Source organism: Taurulus bubalis (genome assembly GCF_910589615.1).
Source record: "Taurulus bubalis genome assembly, chromosome: 8".
NCBI classification, from domain to species: Eukaryota; Metazoa; Chordata; class Actinopteri; order Perciformes; family Cottidae; genus Taurulus; species Taurulus bubalis.
Genome location: NC_136596.1, coordinates 4,656,398 through 4,679,254, shown reverse-complemented (window position 1 = coordinate 4,679,254; position 22,857 = coordinate 4,656,398). Strand labels below are relative to the sequence as shown.

The 22,857-nt window shown below is 40.1% G+C and overlaps 3 long non-coding RNA genes across 3 annotated transcripts; all 3 read left to right on the top strand.

The window, feature by feature from the left end:
- Window positions 1–4,035: 4,035 nt before the first annotated feature.
- Window positions 4,036–4,849, top strand: LOC306739689. The gene is made up of 3 exons (XR_013771036.1): window positions 4,036–4,131; window positions 4,352–4,450; window positions 4,566–4,849. It is a non-coding gene; the product is annotated as an uncharacterized lncRNA (long non-coding RNA).
- Window positions 4,850–5,756: 907 nt separating this feature from the next.
- LOC306740312 lies at window positions 5,757–6,563 on the top strand. The gene is made up of 3 exons (XR_013771048.1): window positions 5,757–5,852; window positions 6,073–6,171; window positions 6,287–6,563. It is a non-coding gene; the product is annotated as an uncharacterized lncRNA (long non-coding RNA).
- A 923-nt stretch (window positions 6,564–7,486) lies between these two features.
- LOC306740311 lies at window positions 7,487–8,544 on the top strand. Its single transcript, XR_013771047.1, has 3 exons — window positions 7,487–7,573; window positions 7,800–7,898; window positions 8,014–8,544. It is a non-coding gene; the product is annotated as an uncharacterized lncRNA (long non-coding RNA).
- Window positions 8,545–22,857: the final 14,313 nt, after the last annotated feature.

Here is a 22,857-nt window from a genome sequence, read left to right as displayed (position 1 = left end):
CTCAGGTCTCTATGTTTGATGATGGTGTTCTCTTTTGTCCGCACAGGCAGCTGAGTTGAAATACCTTGCAGCATGTCGGTTAGGATATGGTGAAGCAGGTAACATATATGGATGGTAAATTAGTCATGCACAGACCTCTCATTGCAGAAACTTTTGCATTTTAAGACTTTACCAGCCTCATTGGCTGGTGTTAAATGTGCCACAACTGGCACTTTGTCTGATTTTGTCTCTTTAGGTATAATGCAGCGGACTCCACAGCTAAATTGACGGCGTTGTTGGAGTCCTCTGGAAGTCTTATGATGTCTCGTTTAGGAGATGTTCATGAGCACACTCCCAGTAAAGAAATTGAGGACATTGATCCGACAACCCGCGAGGGCTCTCGTGGAGGTTCAGTCGACTGCCTCTCGGGAGGAGCAGCAAGTATTGCATCTGTTTCACTCCTTCCTCAGGTGTTCTTGGTGGGTTTCCCATGGAGCCAGGGAGGAGGTAACGAAGGCTTGGTGGTCTCCATACATGTTGCCCACAGTCAGCAATGTTTTGCAGTCATGGGCAATTTGCGCAGAACAGATACAGATATAAAGATACTGACAATCGTAATGATTTCTAAATACAAACAAGAGTCACAGCAGGTTTAAAAAAAAAAAAAGAGGTAAAAAATGGCTGGGCGGTATCACGATGAAAATCCCTCATTTGATAACTTATATTGAGACAATTAATTAATTAATTCGTATTACAATTTCTTTGAAAATGTGTTTTGATATGCCATCGAGTCAATGAAGCGGTGAAATAATCAAATAAGATTTCCCCATGTTTAGTTAGGATTAAAATGTATCAGATTGAGTATTTTTTTTGCAAGCAGAATGTAGAGAGAGTTTAGAAGAAGTAAGCTAAAGAGGAGCAGCACATTTGAGAAATTGTTAGAATTGTTAGAATCTCTCTCTCTCTCTCTCTCGCTCTCTCTCAAGCTGCATTTAATTGGTCAATACGTGTGGCGTCGTCTCTGTGCATGCGCTGAGCAGAGGGGGGAGGGGCGGGAGTTACACACACAGCACACAGCAAGCACACGACCAGGAGGGAGGGACCCACGCCTCACTCACGTGATGCACGGAGACTGTGCGTCACACACAGTCTCCTTCAGCCCCCTTTAGAGAGAAGCTTCTCCAAAACAGGGCAGATAATTACGGAGAGAAGAAACAGGATCAGCCCCTCAAAGCTGAGGCACTTTTTTCTTTTTGTTTTAATTTAGATTTTGTTGTGTGATTCTGTAAGCTTCTGTATGTTGTTTCACTTTAAATGTGTTATTAAAAAGCTAAAAGTTTAAAGTAGTTAAAAGTTAGTTAAGTTAATTTGTAAATAGTTAAACATTTGTTTTTGCACTTTCTATTTTTTTTGTATCGCTCTGTAGAGTGTATAAATAAAAGTGTATTTATATAATAAACATTTTATATAGCGCATGTTTTTTTTACATTAGTAATTCATATTGTGCATAATTTTACATTATTGTTGGTAATAAATTAATTTAAGCACCAACAAATCTGAAGAGCCATTTGGGAGCCGAAAGAGCCGGCTCTTTTCAGTGAGCCGAGCCAAAAGAGCCGGTTCCCATCACTAGATATTACAATATGTTGAGTATTGCAATGTATTACCGTTTTAACTGCAAATTGTCCCCAAAGGAAACCTTTGCCAACATATTTTATTGAATACAATAAAGTTAATCTCACTTCAGTTATGTTTATCACAGCACAGGTGAGTGATTTAAATGCCATCCAGTGGATTGAAAAAAACAATCGATTTTATTATTATAGGACCCAAAAAGATAATTTTACTGTGGAGTTATAATGATTCACTATGCCTTACAATGTAAATAAGGAATGTCTATGTGTAGAATACGATACTTAAGAAGGGTTAAAAACAATGACAACTCAGTCTAACTGTATGCTCAAAAATACAGAAGGAGTGGGAATCAAACCCTAAATTCAAAGGCTGGCTGTAGCCGTTTATTGGAGATGATACATGGCCATACTGCCTGTACTGTGAAGCAGATTTATGTCAAACTTTGTGTTAGAAATAAACACATGCCAACTGAAAAAACATACTCAAAAGGCAAAGCAACATTATAGCAGTTCCACCCAAAGCAAGCTATCATTAATGAGTAAAACAATTGCTATATCACTATAGTCCTGTCTCCTACAGCTTCCATTACAATTAGGCAAATTATAGTAACCTTATGTGATCTTGCTTGCATTGATTTACAGGTTTAAAGTCCTGGGAAAACAGCATACTCTGCCATTGATTAGTCAAGTCACCTTAAAGGGACATTAGCAGAGTGCAAACCTTATAAAAGGGAATGTGTTAAATGTTAAATATAATTGGATTACGTTAGATAATTACATATAAGTATTGACAACCTCCACGGAACCCAGAAGAAGACCTGCAATAGTGCATACGCCCTGAAGAACCAACGAAGAACAACATTTTTTGATAAGTGATTATCAATTAATCAAAGGGAAGAAATGTGGAAGTAAAATGCTTATATGATCATGCATACATATATATAAGGAACTATTTTACCCACATGATGATATGTTGGCATGTTGATAGCAAATCCAACGAGTAGTTGTACGTCTCATGAAACAGCAGCCCAAACACCAGCTGCATTCACACGTACTTTCCTAAATGTTCCTCAGTAAACAGTACCTAGTTTGGCAGAAGCCAGTCTTATCTAAGAAACTGGATGCAGCCAGTATTACAAACTGCGTAGTCACTGTGATCTGGTTCACGTCCAAGTACTGTTCCGAAGGGAGGTCCTCGAGCGGGAAACCGGCCCCAGGCCAGGATATCATGAGAGACTAACATCTGGGAACTGAGTGGTGGACGTGGTCAACAACACCTGAAGAAAACTATGTAATGAGGATGAACGTTAATGGACTGGATGTTTTGATATAACTGTTTTGAACGTCAATCCAGTCTCTCTCGTGTTCTGAGTCCAGTGGGAGTGCTGAGTGTCTTCTGAGAGGCTTGTGGAGTCTCAACGCGCAGTCAGTTAATTAGATAGATTAGAGTTTATTCAGTATCGGTATTCAGAGAATATGCATCATTTAATTAAGTTAATAATCCACAACAGTATAATACAGCAAAACAAATAGCGAATACATGACATGGTTTGATGTTGATCCTGAGGATTAGTGACGCAGATCAGCACACCATAAAATGTACCATTTCCTGCTTTGAGTCCAGTACTTTTTACACTTATCACTAAAGAGCAGACCATTCAAAGGTCAACTAACAATCTCACTTCAGGCACAAATAAAATGTAGAATGTTTGATGTGCTCTGTGTCGGATATCAAGCTGCATGAATCTGTTAAATAAATGGTTTCATCATACACTTCCACCTGCCCAAAATATTATTGTATCATGAGTGAAAGACCAAATGAGCCTCTGCTTTCTTTTGAAAGGTACAACGTAGGATTAAAATCAATGTTAAAAATGTCAGTTGTTGTGGTTGTTGTTCCAACAATCAAAGTAATCATTTGCAGTGAACTACTGCAGCATTTGCAGCCTGATTTTTAAAACCCAGAAGAGATGTTATCCGAAGACACATTTCATGTCACTTTCAGTTGTGGTTCTCTTTTTTTCCAGCTGTTTTATGGTATAACTTGCTCAGGTAAGTAAGTCAGTAAGTAAAGTTTATTTATAATGCACTTATCGCAGACAACGGTCACAAAGTGCTGTACAGGAGTCGAGAGACACATAAATTAAACCAAATTGACCATAACAGGGGCCAAAAAACATTACAACAGTTTAGAAAACATAATAAAATACACATTTAAAAGATGGTGCAATGAAAAACACAGTAAAACAAATAAAGAAAATAAATCAATAAAAACAGATAAAAAGCAGGTCATAGGGCATGTATTTAAACAAACACCAGTATAAACATGTGCAGGTGGATGGGAGGAGACTTTCTAAAGAAGGGAGATCGATACAGGTGGGTGGTGTGCTATATAAAGGGAAAGCTCTGGCAGAGGGCACATCTTCTCCAGTACTAGTTGAATAAACATCAGTTTCTTTCTGTCTGTTCAAGATGAATTTTTATGGAGTTCTGATCCTGCTGGTGACTGTGTCTGCAGGTAAGAACAGTTATCAGTCTAGTCATGTGTCTCGCCTTGTAATGGGATTTGTTTCGTTTTTTTGTCGGGTGTGTTTTTTTTTTCCAACTGTTTATTTCTTTTTCAGTGATTTAGGGTATCATATTTCCTAGCTTTCGCTCTAGTTTTTTTTCTATGCACAAAGCAATGAGATTCGGAGTATGTTTAAAACGTGTGTGTTATGTTATGTATTTCTGTACAGCATGTGGACTGAGATGCTACAATTGTATGGGCAATAGCTGCACTCAGACGGTAACTTGTCCCTACGGCAATTACTGTTGTGCCACCGTCACATCGAACAGTGAGTGGTTCTTCCAGAAAACAAACATTTGAAATAGATGATCTGAGCCGGTATGTTGCTGTGCTCAACGCCTGGTGGTTTTTATTGTTGTTGAAACTGATTTTCTTTCCATCAGATGTCGTCGGAAAGTCCTGCATGAATACTTCAGCATGTGGTGGCCACGTAAGGTGCTGTTACACGGACTTGTGTAACCGCCGTGGTTAAACCCACATTCCCACTGGTTCCAGTGTCCTCCTCCTGCTGGCATCCTCAGCCATCATCACTCTCTTCCTGTGAGCCACTGGAGCAGCTACAGCTTAACAACATTCATCTTCATTCATACTCAATGTGTTCAACTCAAGAAGAGTAAACAAAGTCTCAAGATGTAAAAGCTGCCTGCAATAAAAACACAACATATGATTGACCATTGAATTGTTTCATTCTTCTGCATTTCACATCACTATGTAGACTACAGCAAAATCAGCACACCTTAAAATGCACCATTTCCTGCATTGAGTCCAGTACTTTTTACACTTATCACTAAAGAGCAGACCATTCAAAGGTCAACTAACTATCTCACTTTAGGCACAAATAAAATGTAGAATGTTTGATGTGCTCTGTGTCAGATATCAAGCTGCATGAATCTGTTGAATAAATGGTTTCATCATGCACTTCCACCTGCCCAAAATATTATTGTATCATGAGTCAAAGACCAATTGAGCCTCTGCTTTCTTTTGAGAGGTAGAAAAAAAAATGTAGGATTAAAATCAATGTTAAAAATGTCAGTTGTTGTGGTTGTTGTTCCAACAATCAAAGTAATCATTTGCAGTGAACTACTGCAGCATTTGCAGCCTGATATTTAAAACCCAGAAGAGATGTTATCCAAAGACACATTTCATGTCACTTTCAGTTGTGGTTCTCTATTTTTCCAACTGTTTTATGGTATAACTTGCTCAGGTAAGTAAGTCAGTAAGTAAAGTTTATTTATAATGCACTTATCGCAGACAACGGTCACAAAGTGCTGTACAGGAGTCGAGAGACACATAAATTAAACCAAATTGACCATAACAGGGGCCAAAAAACATTACAACAGTTTAGAAAACATAATAAAATACACATTTAAAAGATGGTGCAATGAAAAACACAGTAAAACAAATAAAGAAAATAAATCAATAAAAACAGATAAAAAGCAGGTCATAGGGCATGTATTTAAACAAACACCAGTATAAACATGTGCAGGTGGATGGGAGGAGACTTTCTAAAGAAGGGAGATCGATACAGGTGGGTGGGGTGCTATATAAAGGGAAAGCTCTGGCAGAGGGGACATCTTCTCCAGTACTAGTTGAATAAACATCAGTTTCTTTCTGTCTGTTCAAGATGAATTTTTATGGAGTTCTGATCCTGCTGGTGACTGTGTCTGCAGGTAAGAACAGTTATCAGTCTAGTCATGTGTCTCGCCTTGTAATGGGATTTGTTTCGTTTTTTTGTCGGGTGTGTTTTTTTTTTCCAACTGTTTATTTCTTTTTCAGTGATTTAGGGTATCATATTTCCTAGCTTTCGCTCTAGTTTTTTTTCTATGCACAAAGCAATGAGATTCGGAGTATGTTTAAAACGTGTGTGTTATGTTATGTATTTCTGTACAGCATGTGGACTGAGATGCTACAATTGTATGGGCAATAGCTGCACTCAGACGGTAACTTGTCCCTACGGCAATTACTGTTGTGCCACCGTCACATCGAACAGTGAGTGGTTCTTCCAGAAAACAAACATTTGAAATAGATGATCTGAGCCGGTATGTTGCTGTGCTCAACGCCTGGTGGTTTTTATTGTTGTTGAAACTGATTTTCTTTCCATCAGATGTCGTCGGAAAGTCCTGCATGAATACTTCAGCATGTGGTGGCCACGTAAGGTGCTGTTACACGGACTTGTGTAACCGCCGTGGTTAAACCCACATTCCCACTGGTTCCAGTGTCCTCCTCCTGCTGGCATCCTCAGCCATCATCACTCTCTTCCTGTGAGCCACTGGAGCAGCTACAGCTAAACAACATTCATCTTCATTCATACTCAATGTGTACAACTCAAGAAGAGTAAACAAAGTCTCAAGATGTAAAAGCTGCCTGCAATAAAAACACAACATATGATTGACCATTGAATTGTGTCATTCTTCTGCATTTCACATCACTATGTAGACTACAGCAAAATCAGCACACCTTAAAATGCACCATTTCCTGCATTGAGTCCAGTACTTTTTACACTTATCACTAAAGAGCAGACCATTCAAAGGTCAACTAACTATCTCACTTTAGGCACAAATAAAATGTAGAATGTTTGATGTGCTCTGTGTCAGATATCAAGCTGCATGAATCTGTTGAATAAATGGTTTCATCATGCACTTCCACCTGCCCAAAATATTATTGTATCATGAGTCAAAGACCAATTGAGCCTCTGCTTTCTTTTGAGAGGTAGAAAAAAAAATGTAGGATTAAAATCAATGTTAAAAATGTCAGTTGTTGTGGTTGTTGTTCCAACAATCAAAGTAATCATTTGCAGTGAACTACTGCAGCATTTGCAGCCTGATATTTAAAACCCAGAAGAGATGTTATCCGAAGACACATTTCATGTCACTTTCAGTTGTGGTTCTCTATTTTTCCAACTGTTTTATGGTATAACTTGCTCAGGTAAGTAAGTCAGTAAGTAAAGTTTATTTATAATGCACTTATCGCAGACAACGGTCACAAAGTGCTGTACAGGAGTCGAGAGACACATAAATTAAACCAAATTGACCATAACAGGGGCCAAAAAACATTACAACAGTTTAGAAAACATAATAAAATACACATTTAAAAGATGGTGCAATGAAAAACACAGTAAAACAAATAAAGGAAATAAATCAATAAAAACAGATAAAAAGCAGGCCATAGGGCATGTATTTAAACAAACACCAGTATAAACATGTGCAGGTGGATGGGAGGAGACTTTCTAAAGAAGGGAGATCGATACAGGTGGGTGGGGTGCTATATAAAGGGAAAGCTCTGGCAGAGGGGACATTTTCTCCAGTACTAGTTGAATAAACATCAGTTTCTTTCTGTCTGTTCAAGATGAATTTTTATGGAGTTCTGATCCTGTTGGTGACTGTGTCTGCAGGTAAGAACAGTTATCAGTCTAGTCATGTGTCTCGCCTTGTAATGGGGTTTGTTTCGTTTTTTTGTCGGGTGTGTTTTTTTTTTCCAACTGTTTATTTCTTTTTCAGTGATTTAGGGTATCATATTTCCTAGCTTTCGCTCTAGTTTTTTTTCTATGCACAAAGCAATGAGATTCGTAGTATGTTTAAAACGTGTGTGTGTGTGTTATGTTCTGTATTTCTGTACAGCATGTGGACTGAGATGCTACAATTGTATGGGCAATAGCTGCATTCAGACGGTAACTTGTCCCTACGGCAATTACTGTTGTGTCACCGTCACATCGAACAGTGAGTGGTTCTTCCAGAAAACAAACATTTGAAATAGATGATCTGAGCCGGTATGTTGCTGTGCTCAACGCCTGGTGGTTTTTATTGTTGTTGAAACTGATTTTCTTTCCATCAGATGTCGTCGGAAAGTCCTGCATGAATACTTCAGCATGTGGTGGCCACATAAAGTGCTGTTACACGGACTTGTGTAACCGCCGTGGTTAAACCCACATTCCCACTGGTTCCAGTGTCCTCTTCCTGCTGGCATCCTCAGCCATCATCACTCTCTTCCTGTGAGCCACTGGAGCAGCTACAGCTTAACAACATTCATCTGCATTCATACTCAATGTGTTCAACTCAAGAAGAGTAAACAAAGTCTCAAGATGTAAAAGCTGCCTGCAATAAAAACACAATATATGATTGACCATTGAATTGTGTCATTCTTCTGCATTTCACATCACTATGTAGACTACAGCAAAACAAATAGCATTGTTATGAATCATAATATGTATGGTAATAATAAATGAGAGCTAAAATACGACAAACTATGAACCATCAGGACCAAATGAATACATGACATGGTTAGATGTTGATCCTGAGGATTAGTGATCAGATCAGCACACCTTAAGATTCAGCACTTCCTGCTTTGAGTCCAGTGTTTACTGTTTACACTTATCACTGAAGTGTGAACCATTCAAAGGTCAACCAACTATCTCACTTCAGGCACAAATAAAATGTAGAATGTTTGATGTGCTCTGTGTCAGATATCAAGCTGCATGAATCTGTTAAATAAATGGTTTCATCATACACTTCCACCTGCCAAGATATTCTTGTATCATGAGTCAAAGACCAATTGAGCCTCTGCTTTCTTTTGAGAGGTAGAAAAAAAAACAGGGAATCGAGAAATGTGGCTTGTATACGGCACACTGATAATATAACAGTCTCTGTAGGAGAATAAACTGAAGGCGATCTACAGATTACGTAAAAGGCCAATGTTTACAAGTGAAAGGTTCATATTTGGTAACATAGTCTTGTCAGAGTTGTGTTGCTGCAGCATATTTGTTTCACTTTTTTTCAAAGAAGATGTGTACTTAAAATCTGTTACATTTTAATATATTCATCGCACTGCGTTTATTTATTATGCCTCCATGTGACTCATTCAAAAAAGCATAGCTCAAGCTACAGCAGGAGGGAAGTCAACATGTGTGCATGTACAGACAAGCTAACAGCACAGTGTGCTGAAGTTGGTCCATCAGAAAACCTTGAGAGCGAAAGGAGCAGAGCAGTAATTGTGCTTACTTTAAAACTGCTGCTGCTCCTGCTGTAACGTAAACAACCAGGATAACTGTGTGAGTGTTTAACTAGTGAGTAACTAATGACACTTTAACTGTGCTCTTCACAGGGTCCCTGTGACAGAGGAGAAGTTATCCAAGCGGCTCAATTAAAAGAAAAAAAAGAAAAGACGGCGATAAATATTTAGAAACGCTGCCAAAGATGACACACTTTTTTACGGCTACTGGGGATACAGGCAGGAACGTGCAAAGCATTGAACATGCCACTACAGCAGCAGCAGCAGCTAGCTGTGAAGTGGCGCAAGGTGAGGATAAGAACGTTAACCCTCTGGGGTCTTGCGTCACATACAATGTTTAATTTTTGTAAAAAATCCTATCTCCACGAAAATACGGCGTAGAAAAAAAGAATCCGCTACTCTTATGCCGTGTTCACACCAAAACAGTTGCGAAATATTCGCGCGTCCAGATTACATGTTAAGTCAATGCACAGCCGCGTTTGGTTGCGAAAAAGCGAATTTTTCGCCCGGCGTCGCGATAGAAGCGAAACGGCGTCGCAAGGCCGCTTTTTCGCTTTTTCGCTGGCGTTCAAATATTTCAACTCCAGCGAATAATTCGCATGACGCGGAGTTGCGAAAGCCAATCAGCGTTGAGAAGCTCCACCCTGCATCACCGCCGTTACTGAATGAAACTGCTGGCCCGCTAAAGAAGCGCTGGAAGCGGCTTCACTCAGACACTCGTCCTGGAGGAGTCGGAGCTGTGTGCGACTACGGATAATATTATGAACCCAGACACGGGGGGCGGTTGATGTTCCGACGTGTGTGGGACTTCCTCAACAAGTATAAAGCAGAACTAGTGGTCATTTACCTGGTGGATGAAGGAAATAGTAAATGTTTTCATGACACAGAGATAAGCCCCGCCCCCTTTCCCCAGCGATGGTTGCGAAAAAACGGATTAACCACACAGAGCGAATTTTTCACCTGCGGCGCGATATAGGCGAAGTGGCGTTACGAAAATTCGCAACTGTTTTGGTGTGAACACGGCATTAGAACCACCAAACTCTGCAGTTTCCGGCCCCTTCCTCTGTGAGCTTCTGTGTCCCTGTAACAGAAGCTGACACTCCTTTCACCGGGATTAGTCAATTCAGGTGTCCGTCAAAAAATGTTGTGACTACCAATGAACACTCAGGAAATCCCTAAGGACCTACCCACCCAGCTACTACAAAGGACCTACAATAACCTACACACCTGAGTTTTATATATACATGCTGTAGTTTACAGTCAGACAGAAGCTAGAGAGCATGGAGAGAACACAGTTCACAACAGAGGAAGACGTTGCAGCGATTTTGTCCAGCAGCGATGAGGACGGAGGAGAGATTTGGAGCCTGAAGGCTTCGACTCCTGCGAGAGGATTATCCAGAGAGAAGGGATCCACTTAAAGATGGGTACGTGTATTTACTAACTCAACTTTGTTTTAGCATATTTACACTAGCACAGTGAGCACATTTCGCTGGTCCCGATCCCTTCGGTGGTTTTCCCCGGTGCCCGAGTCTGATTCTGAGACGGGGCTGGCTGTTGGGGAGCTAGCAGAGAGCTAGCAGTGAGCTAGCGCTAGCTCTGCGAGCTAACGGGAGATAGCTTGCTACAGCGGGGACACCACTGCAGGTAGTATCATCTTATAACCCGACTGCATCGTCAATATCACTTAGTACCAACGAGTGCTGATCTTTGTTACGTGTCTGTAAGACATAACGTTGACTACAGGGAAGTAAAGGTTGGAGAGGAGAAAAAAACCTTCCCCTTTAAAATATTTCTCCAGCTCTCAATTTCTGCCATCATTGCATTTTGGTTCAGCTGATCAATGGCTGTGCCTGTCTGAGGTCTTTGGGTAAGTGTGTGCCAGGACTCCATATGAGACACATGTTCAGCAGACCTTTCATTCTGTTTCAGGTTTCTCAAGTTGTTAAAACCATCTGAACTTAAATGTGTGTTCCCCTCTCCAAAGAGTCAGCAACAAAAGCACATAACAGTCCCCTGATTCACTGTAGATAAGCCACGTCCTATTAATCTTCTCCCCGTTTTTCATTTGGAAGCAGTAATTATTACTGGGAAATCTCCGCCCCTCTTGATTTTTGGGGAATTCTAGCACACTAATTTGTATGGGACCTTTTCAGACGATCGCACATCGCTCCTCGGCAGTGAGCCTCTTAGGCCAGAGAGCCGGGTCATCTGTCAGCAGGCCAACAGTGCTTTGGTCGGTGGCAGCAGGATTAGCACAGCTAGGGCTATTAGCAGAACTAGGCAGTTGACTCACCAAAGCATCATCGTCATCATCGTTGTCAACGCCGTCAATAACACTGTCGGTGACGGTGGGCGGCAACACCATGATGTCCTCTTCATTGTCTTGGTTAACCCTATAGGGTCTTAAGCCTTTTTCTCGATTTTACATAATTTCTTAAATTCTCCCTTTAAGGCACTTGCATATAAGATACATACCCATGTGTTACATCTAAAATTGCAGAACAATCTCAGCTATCTATATAATGAGGCACAGTTGTCATACGGCAAAATTGGAAAGTGATAATATGAATATAAAGCTGAAAAACATGAAAGTCAACATGTGTGCATGTACAGACAAGCTGAAGTTGGTACATCAGAAAACCTTGAGAGCGAGAGGAGCAGAGCAGTAATTGTGTTTACTTTAAAACTGCTGCTCCTGCTGTAACGTAAACAACCAGGATAACTGTGTGAGTGGCGAGTGTTTAACTAGCAGGGCTCTCAAGTGTCACGCATTTCGGTCCTAAGTCACGCCCTCCCGCCACACATCGTATTTCTCACGCTGAAAAAAAACTCTAGGCTATTTAATGTGCCGCAGCGATATACTGGAATATGCAGAAAAATATGGTAAATTTAAAGTCATCAGCTTATTTTCCAATATTAACGTCTTCTATGGTTCCCTTCCCCAACCTCTTAACTATGGATGCTTAATACATAGTTATGGCACTATTAGGGGTGCAACTAACAATTATTTTCATTGTTTATTAACCGGTAAATTATTTTCTTGATTAATTGATTTAATATTTATTTATGAAATGGGAGAAAATGATGAACATTGTTTCCTTAAGCCTAAGACGACGTCCTCAAATGTTGTACTCACAACCTAAAGATATTCAATTTACTGTGGTCGGAGTAAAAAACAAATAAACATTCATATTTAAGAGTGCTGGAATGAGGGAATATTGATTTTTATTCAACTGATAAATCAATTATCATAATAGTTGGGGATCAATTTAATCCCCAATAATGTAAAGCTTTTTATTTAACTTGTTTCTTTTTTAAAGCCTCTATTTAATATAATAATTAAAAATGATCCACATTTGAGGAGTATTAGTGAATAATGCACTAGTGTTCATGGCTTTTGTGTCTGTTTCCTAGCATTTGCAAAGTTTGGTGTCCCAGCCGTAACCGACGGGGTGAAAGCTGTTGACAGTTCGGGAACTGAGTTGGATGAAGATGTTTTTGAGGACATAGTAAAGGATCCATCAACTGGGGCGCTACCCATCACATATGACACAGGTTTGTTTCAGTTACATTTGTAATGCATATTATTGAATGGAAAAGTTAGTTATTTATCATGTGACGCTCATGTTCAATAGATAAGGGAAACATTTGTGGGCAGTGTGTATAACGATTTTATCTCCCTTTTTGCTTCTCCAATCATGGCTGGAATCTGTCTGCAACATCTTCTGAGCTCCCAACCTTCCGCCCTGGATTCCTCAGACTCGCAGGATACAGTCAGCATTTCTGAAAGCCCTTCTGGAAAACACCAGAGGCTGGATGCAGAGGCTAAGCATGTCAGAGTTAACGCATAAACACCAATACTTTCTTGTGACACATTTAAAACTGTTCCTGATAGAGATGGCATAATTGGAGATTTAATAAATGACATTGTTTGGCTATTATAGATTTGGGTTTCTAGTGACTTCATTGCAATCGATTGTGAATTGTTTATCATTGTGTTTAAATTGGTGGAATCCATTCTTACCAAGAAATCTGGTGGGCAACTGATAATAAATTAATACAACCAAACCAAGTCCTTGGTGGATGAAAGCAGAAGGAAAATGGTGAACATTCTAGCAGCTGACATGACAGAGAAACATGGGTAATTTACTAATTGTTCCTGGTTAGCCCTTGTGTTCTCAATCTCATTCAATCCTGGAAATATGACTGAAAAATTATAATGTCTTCTTTAATCTTGCAGTACATCATCGCCCAGACAGGTGAAAGAAATGTGTCCCAAAGGAATTGTGGCCTTATTCCCCTACCTCAGTGACCCTTACTCTAAGAATGGCTATGTGAGTTAAACACTGGTGTGGTTATGTGAAATGATGTTTTGAAACATTTTTAATTCTACCAGAGCATGTTTTTCCAATTTTAAATGTTACTAATGAAGTGTCTGTTTTGTTATCCTTTCATCCTCCAAGGAGCATTATTATGATGGCGAGAGTGGGACAGGGTACCTTGCCTGGAGGATTAAAACTATTCAGCGATGCACTGCTAAAGACAGACGATCATCATTTGGAGGTGATTTTGTAGTAATACTGGAGGAATGTTTGCCTTTTGTTGCACATGTTTCTCCAGCCAATAATAAACAAAACATTTTTCTTAAAGCTTACGTCAAATCTAAGTTACTTAAAGTGTTTTAAAAATGCACATGGTTGTGATCATTATTGATGATAATAAAGTATGTTTTATATTGTGTAGAATCAGCCAAAGGAAACCGATTCAGGTGGGTGGGGTGGACTATAAAGGGAAAGCTCTGCCAGAGGGCACATCTTCTCCAGTACCAGTTGTTCAAACATCAGTTTTTTTTCTGTCTGTTCAAGATGCATTTTTATGGAGCTCTGATCCTGTTTATGACTGTCTGCAGGTAAGAACAGTTATCAGTCTAGTCATGTGCCTCGCCTTGTAATGGGATTTGTTTAGTTTTTTTTGTCGGGTGTGGTTATTTTTTTTTCTTTTTCAGTGATTTAGGGTATGTCATCATATTTCATAGTTGCTGTTTCCTCCCAAGTTTCTTTGCTCGTTTTCCTGCTGGAATTGTTTCCAGTAAGATTTTGTATTTTTTTGATTTAGGGAATCATATTTCCTTGCTTTCGCTCTCGTTTTTTTTTTTACTATGCACAAAGCAATGAGATTTGGAGTATCTTTAAAACATGTGTGTGTTATGTTCTGTATTTCTGTACAGCATGTGGACTGAGATGCTACAATTGTGTAGGCAAAGCCTGCACTGAGAAGTTAACTTGTCCCTCCGGCTTGGACCGTTGTGCCACCGTCACAAAGAACAGTGAGTGGTTCTTCCAGAAAACAAACATTTTAAATAGATTATCTGAGCCGGTATGTTGCTGTGCTCAACGCCTGGTGGCTTTTATTGTTGTTGAAACTGATTTTCTTTCCATCAGATTTAACCACCAGGTCCTGCATGAGCAGTAAACTATGTGTTGGCCCCATAAAGTGCTGTTCCACGGACTTGTGTAACGGCGCCACACCCACTGGTTCCAGTGTCCTCCTCCTGCTGGCATCCTCAGCCATCATCACTCTCTTCCTGTGAGCCACTGGAGCAGCTACAGCTTAACAACATTCATCTTCATTCATACTCAATGTGTTCAACTCAAGAAGAGTAAACAAAGTCTCAAGATGTAAAAGCTGCCTGCAATAAAAACACAACATATGATTGACCATTGAATTGTTTCATTCTTCTGCATTTCACATCACTATGTAGACTACAGCAAAACAAATAGCGTTGTTATGAATCATATGTTTACAAGTGAAAGGTTCATATTTGGTCAAATATTTTTGTTTAGTTTGTCTGTGAGATCTTAAATAAATATTTATTGTTTTCCAAATGTTGCCGTTTCATTTACAAGTCAAATAAGATTTAAATGATAGCATAGTATGCTAAACAGAAACTCAACGACCTCAGTTCACAGCAACAAATACAGCAGAACATGAAATATACTATTATCCCTTTACAATTATGTACAGTATATATAGTAACTTTGACATATTAAAATAACAGGGCTCACTCTAGCTAGTGCAAGAGCAGACAGACACATTCAGATGGAAGATATTTGTCAGTGATTACAAAAATAAAAAGGTGCAAAGCATCAAGCATACAGTATTTCACGATATGTTTCATCGCTCTACAGTTCACTGCGCTAAAGACAGCATAGTTCAGCTGATGAGGCAAATGAAGCCAAACACTTTAAAACCCTGCTTTGATTAAATCAATTGACACAACATGTTGATCAAAAGGAGGCAGAAGTCCTCTGAATTCTGTCTCTGACATTTAAATACATTCAAATGATGTCTAAGATGCTGTGAATATATTGTAACAGGATCGCACGGAGGAGATACAGGAGAAGGCAGCGCAGCAGTCAGAGGCAGGTTTGATGAAGCAACCATAGTACGAGTAGTCCATCAGTGTCTGGAAGGTGGCTGGGCCTCCATGCAGGCAGAAGGAAGTAGTCTTTTCTTTTTACAACCCATTGTCTTTTTAAAAAGCTATTATTCTCTTAGAAAATAAATGCCAAGCTGTTCTCCGTCGCTGTAGATTTAGAGCCACAACAATGGCGTTATGCCATTTTTGAGAGAGATCTTGATGGCTCAATCTGCTTTTCTTTTCCCCGTGTTTAGCCTGACATTAGCCTGATTTGTAATGAAAAAGGTACAGTGTACCGATACAGCCCTGATGGAATGGCGAAGGCCATCTTCGTCACGACTGGGTGTGGTGGGGCAAAAACCCAAGTGCAGGAGGAGACAACAGGAGTCCAGATAGAGAAAAATCCCAAAAGAAAATCAAATCAAAAACGTTCTTTAAACCAAAGTTAACAAAAAAGAACACGAGAAAAACCTACAGAGGGTGAACAAAAAAAGAACAACACTAGAAAAGCGTACGGATGGTGGTGAAACATCAGAATCAACACAAACGAGGAATTTTTCTAGGCGGAAGGTGCAGACATTAGACATGAGGCGTTAGGCGAGACAAACAACAATCAACAACAACAACAGTGCAACGGGTTTTAAATCAAGTGTAAGATAAAGTGCTCAGACAAACAGATAACGTTAATGTAAGTGTATGTTAAAGTGACACGTGTGTTTAAATGTGAAGTGTGCACGGAGAAGAAAGAAAAAAATAGTCCTGGGGTGACAGGGTCAGTCAGTCGGGGACCCGGGCTCTGTTGATGAGCCCGACTGCCCGATATAGAAGCATTCTTTGCTTCTACCTATACCTTTTCAGTCTTTCTGTTTTGTATATTATATAGAATATTGTATTGTAATGATTGACTGAATAAAACACACAAACAAACAAACAAACATGGTAGATTTGGGAGGTTTTGCGTCTCCCACACAGCAGCACAAACGGGGAGAAGCCAGTGAACCAGTGATGGCTGGTGGCAGAAAAAGGTATCACACATTACTACTTTGCAGTTAAATATTTAACATTTATTCCAACACTTTGACATAATAAGGACATTTTATTAATACAATTCAGTATATTATAATTAGGGATGGGTATCGTTTTTGTTTTTTTTAAATACCGTTGCTAAAACGTCACTTTTAAAACGATACCGGTGCCTGAACTGATACTTTTTTATTGCCAATTTTCTTCAAATTGAACAATATATTAACTGTTTAAAGTATACTATACATATAAATAAATACAAAACACTTGACTTCAAACTACAGCTTCAACATGTTTAACTTCAAACTATAAACAATATATATATATATATATATATATATATATATATATATATATATATATATATATATATATATATATATATATATATATATATATATATTTTAAAGAACAGACCCAAGCATCAGGTGGCCTGATTGGGACCGTGTGCAACAGAACTCCACTCAGAAACTGTTGGATTCTACAAACTGCTGCTTTACTGAACTACACGTCATCATATCATCATAATATCAACTGGGAGAGCTTTGTTCCAACAAGCGCTGTGTGTGCGCTGCAGCCCCTCGAGCCCATCTCTGCATCAGAGAGAGAGGGAGCACTGAGTGCGCTCTGATCCACGCTATTTTAATAAAGTATCAATACAAAAAATATGCAAAATCGTATCGTTTTTAACGTACGGGTACCGTGCTTCCTTTTTAGTATCGTGCAACATTACTAGTAGTGTAAAAGAAGTATTTAAATCGGCTCAGGCACAGAAAGGAAGCACCGAAATCTGTGTTGCTTTTCGGTCTGGTAGGCCCGACCGGTCGTTCCACCGGTCCGGTTGATCTGGGACCAGGTGTTTCACCTGTAGTTTCTCAGCCAAAGGTCTTCTCTCAAACGGGTGTTGACACGGGAACACGCAGCCCTGGGGCAAGATGAGAATAGCCCTCTGTTTGTGTGTTTGTTTGTCGTCGAGTTAACAATAAAATGACCTCTCCAGCTTTTGAAACCTCTCCAATATTCACTGGGTACCGTCATTCATGAATGTCTGTGCAAAATAATACGGTCATCCAATAGTTGATGTGATATTTCAGTCTGGACCAGAAGTGGTGGACCCATGATCAACATTGCAGGTATGTTCTAATGGAGATGCCCTGTACAGGTGTTCCCTGTGTGAAGTGAGACACTTCAACACTTCCACTTGAGCGCTTCAAAGTCCCACTGCCACCCGGTGTCCACCAGATGGCGCCAAAGTGAGGACTTGTACAGGTTGTAAAATAAATGTCAGATATAATAATATTATCTGCTACTGCAGATGATTCATGTCACTTTTTGCTTTTCTATTTCCAGCTGAGTTCACAACTGTATCGGTATCAGATAATGTTCTCACTTTTGAAGGAAAAAGAGGAAGAAGTGGAGCTGTGAAAGCTACTTTCCTTACATTCAGCTTGCATATCTAAACCACTCATTATATCTTAACCACACCTTTTATCAAACACCATGCACATGTCTGGAACATGTGCATGTCCACTTTGCTCCAGCTCGAGAAGGAGTTTGTGAATATAAATTCACAAATATATATATATATTATTTATCTAATTCATATTTGGCAGCTTGTTAGTGTTTTCTTCTGTGCACATATTCCCTCACAGGAAATGAGGTGGTTGCAGAGTATGCCTGCATTAGCAAAAACCGCTGAGATGAGAGTCTTCTTGCAACACGAAAACCAAATATTAAATTCAATTTATTTTGTATAGCCCAAAATAACAAATTACAAATTTGCCTCGGAGGGCTTTACATGTGAGAAAATAGAAACAAATGTCAATACCAATGGACAGTGGACATTTGTAGAGCAATGGGCTTTAGAATCTTGACTCAAACCACATGTAACAGGAAACCATCAAATGTTGTTTTTCTCACATATAAAGTTCAAGTTGGGTGCGACTGTAGCTCAGGGGGATGAGTGGTCGTCCTGCAACAACTAGTTAGCTGATTCAACCTCCTGTCACGGTTTGGGGTTTTTCTGGGTTCCTGTTTTATTCTCCTGTCTTGTGTGTCCTCTGTTCCCCTGCACTTTCTGTCTGTTGATTGTCTGCTGAAATTGCTCAAATTGAACAATATTATTAACTGTTTAAAGTATACTATAGATATAAATAAATAAGTACATACAAAACACTTGACTTCAAACTACAGCTTCAAACCTTTTAACTTCAAACTATAAAAATATATATTAAAAAAAAAATCAGGTGGCCTGATGGGACCGTGTGCAACAGAACTCAGACACTGTTGGGTCCTAAAACTGCTGCTTTACTGGACTACACGTCATCATTAATATCAACTAGAGCAGGGGTCTCAAACTCGCGGCCCGCGGGCCAATTGCGGCCCGCTAGCCGATATTTTGTGGCCCCCTACTTGACATCAAAGTTTAGTGTTAGTGCGGCCGACGCATTTTTCTGAGGTCCGCGCGCGCGGCCCGTAAGATAACGTTTACTGGACGTTTCTATTAATAGCTCCGTGAAAAAACGGAGTAGAAAAAAGATTCAGATGCTGCTAGATGCGCCAAAGTCCGGAGGTTCCGCCCAACTTCTCTGTGTGATCATACGTGCCTCTCATAGGAGCTCACAGCCTGAGGCGTCTGTGTCGAGCTCCACCTTTCACCTGATTTGTTGATTCAGGTGTCAGTCGACATTTTGTGTGAAACTACCCAATGAACACTCAGGAAATCCCTAAGGACCCACCCACCCACATACGCTGCAAAGATACACTGTTTTTTATTCAGACAGACAACACACTACCACCTGAGAAAAAAAGACCTTTTGGTGTTCTAAAAAATCAACACTGTCCACAGAGAGACGGCAGCTCTGCTCCGCTCAGCTGTTCAGTTTTACTCTGCGCTAGACACACGACCATGCGCTGGTTAAGAGTACACAGTACACACATACATACACATACATAGTACATATGTTGTTCTGAAAACTGTTCTTGAAAAAACGAAACTGAAACATGCACATTGTGTAAACATTGTAAATAGTTTGTTTTTTTATAGAACATATTTTGACTCAAATATATAGTAAATATTTTTGTTTGAAAACAAAAACTGTTGTAATATTAATGTTTCATGTGCACACACCCCATGAAGCTTGATCTGTAGTATGAAGTCATTTCTCAGTCCCGAGTCTGTTGCAAATGGATCTTATTGACTTGCAGTGCAACAGAGATCTAAAAGCTAAATTCAGAGGCACAAGGAAAACCAGACATGACTGGACCATTTCTGAGAGAATTGCCTCCATCCTTCCCTGAGCTGACAAAAGTGATCAGTCGGGTCATGTACCTTTTTGGAAGCACACATCTGTGAGAAACCTTTCTTGACTATGAACTTTAATAAATGCAAGTACAGGTCCAGGCTTAGTGATGCCCATCGTGAAGCTGTACTCAGGGTTTCACTGTGACCTGGATCAGGGTTTCACTGTGACCTGGATCAGGGTTTCACTGTGACCTGGATCAGGGTTTCACTGTGACCTGGATCAGGGTTTCACTGTGACCTGGATCAGGGTTTCACTGTGACCTGGATCAGGGTTTCACTGTGACCTGGATCAGGGTTTCTACTGTGACCTGGATCAGGGTCAATGTGGCTCAGCTGTGTGAGCAGAAGCGCTGCCAGGTGTCTGGCAAGAAATAGAATAAAGTACAAATGTATTCAGGTTTTGCATTTGTTGGTTCGATGCAGTTTCAATAAGTTATTTTAAAAAATAAAATATATTTGCACTGTTAAATTATTATAAAAATGTATAGAAACTGCTGGACGAAAATATGTTATGAATGTAAAAAAAAATGTTGCGCTTTCTGTGTGGCCCTCCGGTGAGATCACAATACCAGTGGTGGCCCCAAGCCAAATTGAGTTTGAGACCCCTGAACTAGAGAGATGTGTTCCATCAAGCCGAGGACGGACGTTCAAAAGCTCGTGCTCGTGTCTCCAGCGATCTCTGTGTGCGCGCACTGTGTGTGTGAGCGCTGGAAGCCCCGCCCCCTCGAGCCCCGCTCTGCATGCAGGCAGACAGAGAGCAGAGCAGCGAGTGCGCTCTGATCCGCTATTTTAATAATCGTTTTTAGCGTGCGGGCACCGCGCTACCTTTTTAGTATCTATATACCGTGCAACTTTACAGAATAGTGTAAAAAAAAAAGTATTTAAATCGGCTCAGGCACCGGAAGGAAGCAGCGAAATCTGCGTTGCTTTTCGGTCCGGTAGGTACCGGACGTGTTGGAACTCGGTACCCAACCCTAGTGGCGGCTGGTGAACTTTTTTGGGGGGGGGCGGTTTAAATAGCACTCCACAATGAGAAGAAAAGAGGTTTTGAGTAGAATATTCTAAAAAACAAAGCTTTGCAGTAAGGTGGCACTGGTGAGGTGGTCTTTGAAGGCAAAGCGTTCCATGGTGTGTCCAAGTATGGTGTCACAAACCTACAGGTAAATATATAGAGAGAGACAGATAAGATGTGGGGAAATATCTACTACAAACACACTTCATACTACAGACAAAAGCCAACAATCAGAGTTGACAAAAAACTATTATTTTGTGTGTCTTGATGGCTCATCAACATAGACAAAAGGCCAGGAGCCACCTTGATGCTCTAGCCTGGAGCGCACACACACACACACACACACACACACACACACACACACACACACACACACACAGGGTTAAATTGGTATTTTAGATAAAGTTATAGTCTGATATGATATCCACCCAAATCTAACAATGTCAAACATGTGTTCTGCTGTGTGACTTGCTCTGACGTCATGCACACGTGGTCAACGATACTCTCACGAGATCAAGTCGCCGTCGATTTCAGAGTCAGCCGCCGCAGTTGCTTTCCAACAACTGCGTGGCCCAGTGCATGATGGGAAATGCCTGGCTGTCACCACATCAGAGAGCTGATTGGCTCTTAGATCTGACAGCAAACACCACGTTTTGTAGAAAATTCTTATTTTATGTGTAGTTGTAATACTTAACGCTGGATTATTGACTATTAGTCTCATGTTTGATCTAAAAACATTTATTGTGTGGTTGTTAATACAAAATCGTATTTATACAACACACATCAAAACTACTAGTAATGTATTTCACAGGCAGACATCAAAAGACCAAAGGATGCAGCTACACACTCATTTTTACATAAATATATATTTATAAACACATATAATAAATCCAAACGTGATCTGTAAACTACAAGTAAACAAAAGTTCGGAACTAACAGGAAGTACTTTTTTCTGTGACTTCCTGCGTATACACAGCTGACAACTGACAACTGTCCGACTTGGTCGCAGTTTTTTGTCAACGCCTCCTGCTGCGGCCGCTGCTCTCGTCTGGATTCCAGGCGAGGCGCAGCTCTAACGAACGAGCCTAATGTATTTGGTCACATTTAACTGGTTTTAAGTGGTTGTTGACAGGGGCTTACGGTCTCCCACACACATTTAGCGCGTCAACACGGTATATTTCTTATTTAAATTATTTGGTACATAGTGTTTTTTGACAGTATATATTATTTATTTTTTTTCTTCTTTTTTATTTTTCATTGCAAAATTTTAAGAAGGGCAGCGCCCTAGCGCCCTCTATTGACGCACCGCCACTGTTCACCACGCATCTGCATTTGGGTCCTTTTTACAACCCATTGTCTTTTTAAAAAGCTACAGTTATTCTCTTTGAAAATAAATGCCTAGCTGTTTTCCGTCGCTGTGGATTTAGAGCCACAACAGAGGCGCATTATGCTATTTATTTAAGAGAGATCTTGATTGCTCAATCTGCTTTTCTATTCTTTTCCCTGTGTTTTTAGCCTGACATTATGATTATCTACTGAGCAGAGATTGATTTATAATGAAAAGGTACAGTGTACTGATACAGCCCCGATGGAATGGCGAAGGCCATCTTCTCTTTTGACATTTCCACCAGGGGGTACCTGCCACTGTCCCTTTATCAGGGCCAGGTGCTGATGAAACGGACTTCCGAGCCGGTCGATCAGCTCATCCACCCTGGGCATAGCATAGCATCAAACGTTTGAAATTTCATTTGATTTTCTAAAGTCATTACATAATCTGTTGTTTTTGTCTGGTTTAGGGGTCAGGACTTGGTTCACTCACTGTAGGATTCTTCTATCACGCCTAGAGACAACATTTTCTGGACCTCTTGCTCAACGGTTGCCCTTCTTGCTTCGGGTATCCTGTATGGGTGC